We start from the raw sequence: 7,423 nt of genomic DNA, 5'->3' as shown, positions 1-7,423 counted from the left end.
CTAGGGTGACCAGATGTCCCAATTTTGTAGGGACAGTCCCGATTTTTCGGTCTTTTCCTTATATAGGCTCCTATTACCTCCCACCCCCTGTCCCGATTTTTCACATTCGCTGTCTGGTCACCCTACCAGTGTCTGGTCACTGCTAATTCTATCTTTGAAGACACCAGAATCTCCTGGTCCGTGTGGAAAAGGATGGATTTGTACCTGATGTATTTCAAGCCCCTTCTTCAATACTCACGAGTGCAGTGGTCACTGAGGATACAAAATTCTCGTGGTGACCCTGCCAGGTCTCTGTGCATGACGCACCCATTGACTTCACTCGGGACTCCCGCTGGCTACAGTGGCAGCCGCCCATGCAGGGCTGGCAGGAAAGACTGGTGCTGCTGGGGTATAGACTAGCACTCAGGGCTCCCTGGCTTCACCAAGGCTGGTGTAAATAGGACCTGGATCACCCAACTGTGAAATGGGGTAACACACCACCAGATCAGGATTGAAGCATTTTACATGATTTGGTGTAAATGACTTTACAAGGTGCAGAGCAAGGAAAGTCAGGCGGCCCCTGTCACACCACTCTGGGGGGCACAAGAACAGGCAGGGGCAGGAAAATTGGCCAAGCAATAAAGGGGAGTGAGCTGCTGGGACGACTGAGAGTGAGGAGGCAGCTGGGCACTTGAACATGCCAGGGGAACTTTTCTCCTGGATTGACTGAACCACGGGACAAACAGAGAAGCCCAGTCCAAGAGGGTTCAGGGCAAATCAAAGCTGGGAAGAGTGCTGTACAGAAAGGAGACCCAACAGCTGTGAATTTAAGCCAAATTCAGGCTTCATTTTTTGGAGAATGGGATAGTGGTTGATAGTCCCAGCATTAGAGGGAGGAGTTGCGGGGCTGGGGCAGTTGGGGCAGCACCCACTCACCTGGACAGTATTTTAAAAGGCAGCTACAATGGAAAGCTCTGTGGCAGAGTCGGTTAGCTCTGGACTGGAACAGAGGGGAGTGAGGTAGGTCTGAACAGAGATGCAGATGGCTGGCTGAGTTATGCGGTGGGGCTAAGACAGCAAGAGCAGTAGGTAGTTTTGGTGCAGATGATTGGCAGAGCTGCTGAGAGGGGGGACAGATCTATACTAGCAGAGGGGTTTGCAAGCCTTGATTGAGACACAGATGTGAGATCTATACAGCTCCTGGTCCTGCTGTGTCCGCCTCTCATTGGTGACGTTAGTTCTTCACTTTGACAATCACTTAATTTGCTTATAGTGCCTCAGAAGAGAAGAAAAACTGAGACATGTGGATGGTTGGAAGAATACAGCTATAGCTTTGTAGCCAGTGAAGAGTTGTAGCCCCAGGACTTAGAAGTGAGGAAGAAAGGATGTGTCTTATTAGCGTGTGAAAAAGATTTGTTATCAAAATGGACCTTCAATTTTTTAATACTCAGAAAATTGCCACAGCGAGAAAACACATCAGAATTTCAACCATGTCAGGGAAAGTTATTGCAAATGACAGCTGGTGCAGCTGGGTCTGATAAGAGATTACAGGAAGAGAGTAGAAGTGGCCTATGCTGGCACACTCTGCTATGGGGAACTGAAGTAACAAAGCTAACCACCTCCCCAGTATACACAGGTGTTTGGAGTCAATGGGATTTGGGCTCACTTACATCAGGCAGTTTTTGGCCCAATATGTCTTGTCCATGGAAAAATTAGGACCAGATCCTCAGCTGGTGTAAATCAGCATAGTTGTATTGACTTTATTTTACTCCATCAACTTCAATGGACCTCTGCTGACTTACAACGGTTAATGAAAAAAGAAAAGGAGAACTTGTAGCACCTTAGAGACTAACAAATTTATTTGAGCATAAGCTTTCGTGAGCTACAGCTCACTTCAGCTCACAAAAGCTTATGCTCAAATAAATTTGTTAGTCTCTAGGGTGCCAAAAGTCCTCCTTTTCTTTTTGCAAAAACAGACTAACACGGCTGCTACTCTGAAAACGGTTAATGAGACAGCCTTTTATTTTGTAGCTAAACAAATGATAGAAAATGATCAGTTAACTGGGATTTTATTGCAAAATCTGAAGACTCTAGCAAAGGTGCTCTCAGAATAGTAACACCATCTAGTCAACAGCGTGCCCTTGTTGCCAAGAAGGGCAATGGCATTTTGGGATGTATATGTAGGGGCATTGCCAGCAGATAGAGGGACTTGATCGTTCCCCTCTATTTGACATTGATGAGGCCTCATCTGGAGTACTGTGTCCAGTTTTGGGCCCCACGCTACAAGAAGGATGTGGAAAAATTGGAAAGAGTGCAGCGGAAGGCAACAAAAATGATTAGGGGACTGGAACACATGACTTATGAGGAGAGGCTGAGGGAACTGGGATTGTTTAGCCTGCGGAAGAGAAGAATGAGGGTGGATTTGATGGCTTCTTTCAACTACCTGAAAGGGGGTTCCAAAGAGGATGGCTCTAGACTGTTCTCAGGGGTAGCAGATGACAGAACAAGGAGTAATGGTCTCAAGTTGCAGTGGGGGAGGTTTAAGTTGGATATTAGGTAAAACTTTTTCACTAGGAGGGTGGTGAAGCACTGGAATGTGTTACCTAGGGAGGTGGTGGAATCTTCTTCCTTAGAAGTTTTTAAGGTCAGGCTTGACAAAGCCCTGGCTGGGATGATTTAGTTGGGGATTGGTTCTGCTTTGAGCAGGGGGTTGGACTAGATGACCTCCTGAGGTCAACAGTTTGGAGGAGGCACCAGGATGTCAGTCTGTGAGCACATGGCTAGAATGTTCGCTGCAGTTGCAGCAGCTTTGCAAATGGTTCTCTTAATAAAGAGCCAGTTTAGTTTAACAAGCCTGGAGCCCTTTCATGTTATTGCCCAGAATGCAGTTACAAAACACCTGCTACCTCACTTTCCCTCCTTCTACAGGCAAACAAAACCCCCACAACAGGCGCCTTGGTGTTATTCTCCTTCTTTTAAAGTCTGGTTTATTAACCTAAAAACTAGAAATTCCCAGCCTTTTTCTAAAGGCCCAGAAGGTTCACTATGTCGTTCCTGGGCTTCTAGGCTTTTCCCTAGGGCTGACATGGAGAGCTTCTTCCACAGCCCTCCCTGACTCTGGGTCCCCTGGAGGTCTTTCTCTTCTTTACCCTGGTGCCCAAGTCTGCTCTGGAGCAACCTCCTTTAAGTCTGTCATAGCCCCTGGTTGCCATCTTTAATGCAGCAGATTCCCTCTTTTAGGAAGCACACACATACACACAAGCTGTCATCTTGCGATGCCTGTTCATGTGACCCAACAACTGGCCTAAACTCAAACCCCTTCCCTACAGGTGACCAGGCACTAGGGGGGCATGAGGGGGCACTACCTCCTGGAAATTTCTTTGCGCCTTCTATAGTATGTGTTCCATTTTCCCCACCACGTTTCTTAGTCTGAGGCCAGGCCTATACTACAGACCTATATCGGTATAACAGTGTCACTCAGGGGTGTGGGAAATGTGTGAGACAAACTCAGCAGTGGCAGATATGTTTTCAAATTGTAAGATTCTATACAATTTTTTTCACAGGCATGAAGTGATGTGCTGTACAAAGACCAGCACCTGGAAATACTCACACTGTAGAAACAAGATAGACTGGTCACCTAAAAACCTTGGAATTCATCCTCAGTAATTTGGAAGAGATTCAGAGTATTCTGTCAAACTATGTGAATGGATATTAGGAAAAACTTTTTCACTAAGAGGGTGGTGAAGCACTGGAATGGGTTATCTAGAGAGGTGGTGGAATCTCCATCCTTAGAGGTTTTTAAGGCCCAGCTTGACAGTTGGGGTTGGTCCTGCTTTGAGCAGGGGGTTGGACTAGATGACCTCCTGAGGTCTCTTCCAACCCTAATCTTCTATGATTATATGATATGGTGACCTGTCCATTGAAGCAAGACGGCTATTGGAAGTTACAGAATCATCCAAATTCTTGTCCTTAGCTGAGGTTAAGAGAATGATTTTGAAAGTTTTTGCTCCTATGAACAATCACCTTCAAAAGGAACTAATGCATCTTGCTAAAAGAGTTGAACAGTTAACTGTTGCCTGTGAAGAACTTCAATGGAAGAAAGATGTTTGAAGATTTTTCTCAGATTTCATCTGAGCACTTGGTTTTGAGAAATGCATGGGATGAAGCATCAATATTAAGATGTGCCACCAAAACAGCCAAGGTATTGCCCCCAAAATGTCAAGATTCCATAGTCACTGACGACTTACTAGGATTTCAATGTGTAAATGAGCATCAGTGGTCCCAGACTTACATGAATTGATTGCAGAAACCACTGGTGAATTGCAAAGGTTTTCTGCAAAGAACTCCAAGTTATACAAAAGCTTGTCAGCAATCTATTCCACCAGCTCTCCAGACCTCTTGAAATTGGAATCAATGCATGCTTTGATTGACTTGCTTGGATTAGATATTGAGAAAGTTCAAATTGAAATGGCTGGATTTAAATCACTGATAGATAAGAGAAATTGCAAAGAATTTGAAGAAGTTCTTGGTGCTGTCAAGGAGGCTTTCCCATGTATTTTTGAAATGTCTGTAGTGGTCTTATTTGGAGAAACAATTGCAGCTTGTGAAAATTCCTTTTCTCATTTGAAAAGAATTTTATCAAACCAGAGGATGAGCATAACCCATGAAGGAGAGAGAAACCTAATTCTCCTGTCATATGAAAAAAGAAAAGGAGTACTTGTGGCACCTTAGAGACTAACCAATTTATTTGAGCATAAGCTTTCGTGAGCATCGGTTGCATCCGATGAAGTGAGCTGTAGCTCACGAAAGCTTATGCTCAAATAAATTGGTTAGTCTCTAAGGTGCCACAAGTACTCCTTTTCTTTTTGTGAATACAGACTAACACGGCTGTTACTCTGAAACCTGTCATATGAAAGTGATTTGACTTCAAAACGGAATGTGGATGTCTTTGTGGAGGAATTCCGACGTCATTATCCAAGAAGACTTCAGCTTTAATTTCCTGAACAGTCTTTATGTTACACAAGCACTTGCATATGAAGAGCTATACTTTTTATATTTCTGAATCTTTGAATTTTTTGAATGCTTGAATATTTGTTATATTGAACAATCATAAATATGTATTTTATTTTTTCTTATTTAATAACGTTTAAAAAGGCTTCTGAGACTGGATTTTTCACTAAGTATGTGAACTTCTGAATATGAACATAACTGCTCCTTGTCATGCAGTCTGCGGCCCCCTTCCTCCCCCGGTGTCAATGTCCAAGCTACAGGGCTGTGCTGAGCCAAACTCCTCCAGCTCCACCCCGGTGACAACTACACATAATATCCACCCCCCACATGAGAGAGAAATCCTAGGTCTTGACCATTTCTGGTCACTTTAAGCAACTGCTGTGGTGTTATCCTGGTATTCTGACTGAATTCCAACTGGGAGGTAATTCCATTCTATCCCTCTAAATTCCCCTTGCAATTTCAGCAGTGTATGGTATATTTCCTTCACTTCCTGCTGTAAACTTCTGTTTAGTGTCACTATGTTCTGCTATAAAGCTGCCATGTTCCACCTCAGAAATAGCTGCATTTCATTGGTGGATGAGGTGATTCTTGTATATAGCTGACAAAACACACTGGTCTCTTTTGGGATGAATGGTGTTTGCAAATGAAGATATGTAAAATCACAGTTGTTAGTATAACACCCAGAAATCTTTTGCTGTCTTGTTTTGATCTTCCAGCTTTAACTTTGCTAAGCAGAGCTGATACACAATACACAGAATCATCTCCGGATTTATCCTAAGAGGATTCTGATTTCTCAACAAACATATGCAGCAGCCTGCAATATTCCATCATTAGTCCATTGTACATGACAGGTTATCGCACAATAAAAAGTCAGTGCCAATTTGAGGTTGATCTGAAAAGTGACAGTGAAAATTACATCCTCAGCACCTCACAACATGAGACCCTAAATTACCAGTTCAACTCCTGACCCCACTGATCAATCCATCTGAATGGTGATTCTTGTGTGACTGTTAGCTGAAATGAGTTTGGAGGTTCTCAGTGTAGTGGACAAAAAAAAATCATAGAAATCAGCACAACTGGCAATAAACTGACAAACTTTAGCCATCTCACCAGATAGATCCAGGACTGCATTGACCTTAGAGACTGAAGGCTAGAGCCACAAAGGGATTTAGGTGCCTAACTGCTAATTAGCACCTTAGTCCAAATGTAGATCCTAAAAACTCAGCAGTCACTTAATCTTGAGGCCTCTAGGAACTTACATTTCTGTCCCCAACTGAGTAAGTCAGGGGGTAAAAATAAGAGATCTTTAAACACAGTATTAAGCATGTATATAGACAAGAAAAATATTCGTATTATTTATTTTACTTGACAATAAAACACAACAGGCTTTAGAGAACTTATTACTTTTACAAAATGTTACAGAACATTTACTCTTACACCATGTACCAACATAATGCATAATCAATACTACGCTTGTCAAATGAAGAAAGTGCATTGCGCGAGTCAGACACCTTTTTTTTTTTTTAATTGTGGCATCCACTAAATTGAAGTATCCACAAAAGTCTCTTCTAGTCATTAGTGTGACTTAGGAACTGATTTAAAGCCCCTTAAGCCCCTTTCTATTGATTTTAATGAACTTTGGATCAGGCTATTAGAACTTCTGTAGTATTTACTCTACCATGCAGATTAAGACTCCAGAACAGGACCTCTAATAGAGCCCCACACAATTTTGGGGTAAAGATTACATCCAGTGCTTAATTTGTAATGAAAGAGGTGCCAGGGCTATGAATGATCAAGCCTTGAGGTGCCGAGGCTCAGCTGTGGCACAAATTCAGCACTGATTACATCTGCACACCACCTGGTGATATCACCATCGTTGGCCATGGCTTTCGGTATGCCAGGACACCACATCACTGCCTCTTAGCGTGGCATCTGGCACACTGCGTGGCCACATCACCCATCCTTCACCGTCAAGCTGTGCCAAGCTGCCGGTCCTTCACTGCGGCACCCAGTCTGCCAAGTGACCCATGCTTCACCAGGGTGCCACGTGACCCATCCTTCACCATGCCACGCAGTGTGCCACGTGACCCATCCTTCACCATGCCACGCAGTGTGCCACGTGACCCATCCTTCACTGTCGCATCTAGTGTGCCACGTGACCCATCCTTCACCATGCCACGCAGTGTGCCACGTGACCCATCCTTCACTGTCGCATCTAGTGTGCCACGTGACCCATCCTTCACCATGCCACGCAGTGTGCCACGTGACCCATCCTTCACTGTCGCATCTAGTGTGCCACGTGACCCATCCTTCACCATGCCACGCAGTGTGCCACGTGACCCATCCTTCACTGTCGCATCTAGTGTGCCACGTGACCCATCCTTCACCATGCCACGCAGTGTGCCACGTGACCCATCCTTCACCATGCCACGCA

This window comes from Lepidochelys kempii, chromosome 19 (genome assembly GCF_965140265.1).
Source record: "Lepidochelys kempii isolate rLepKem1 chromosome 19, rLepKem1.hap2, whole genome shotgun sequence".
NCBI classification, from domain to species: Eukaryota; Metazoa; Chordata; order Testudines; family Cheloniidae; genus Lepidochelys; species Lepidochelys kempii.
This window is presented reverse-complemented; position numbering follows the sequence as displayed.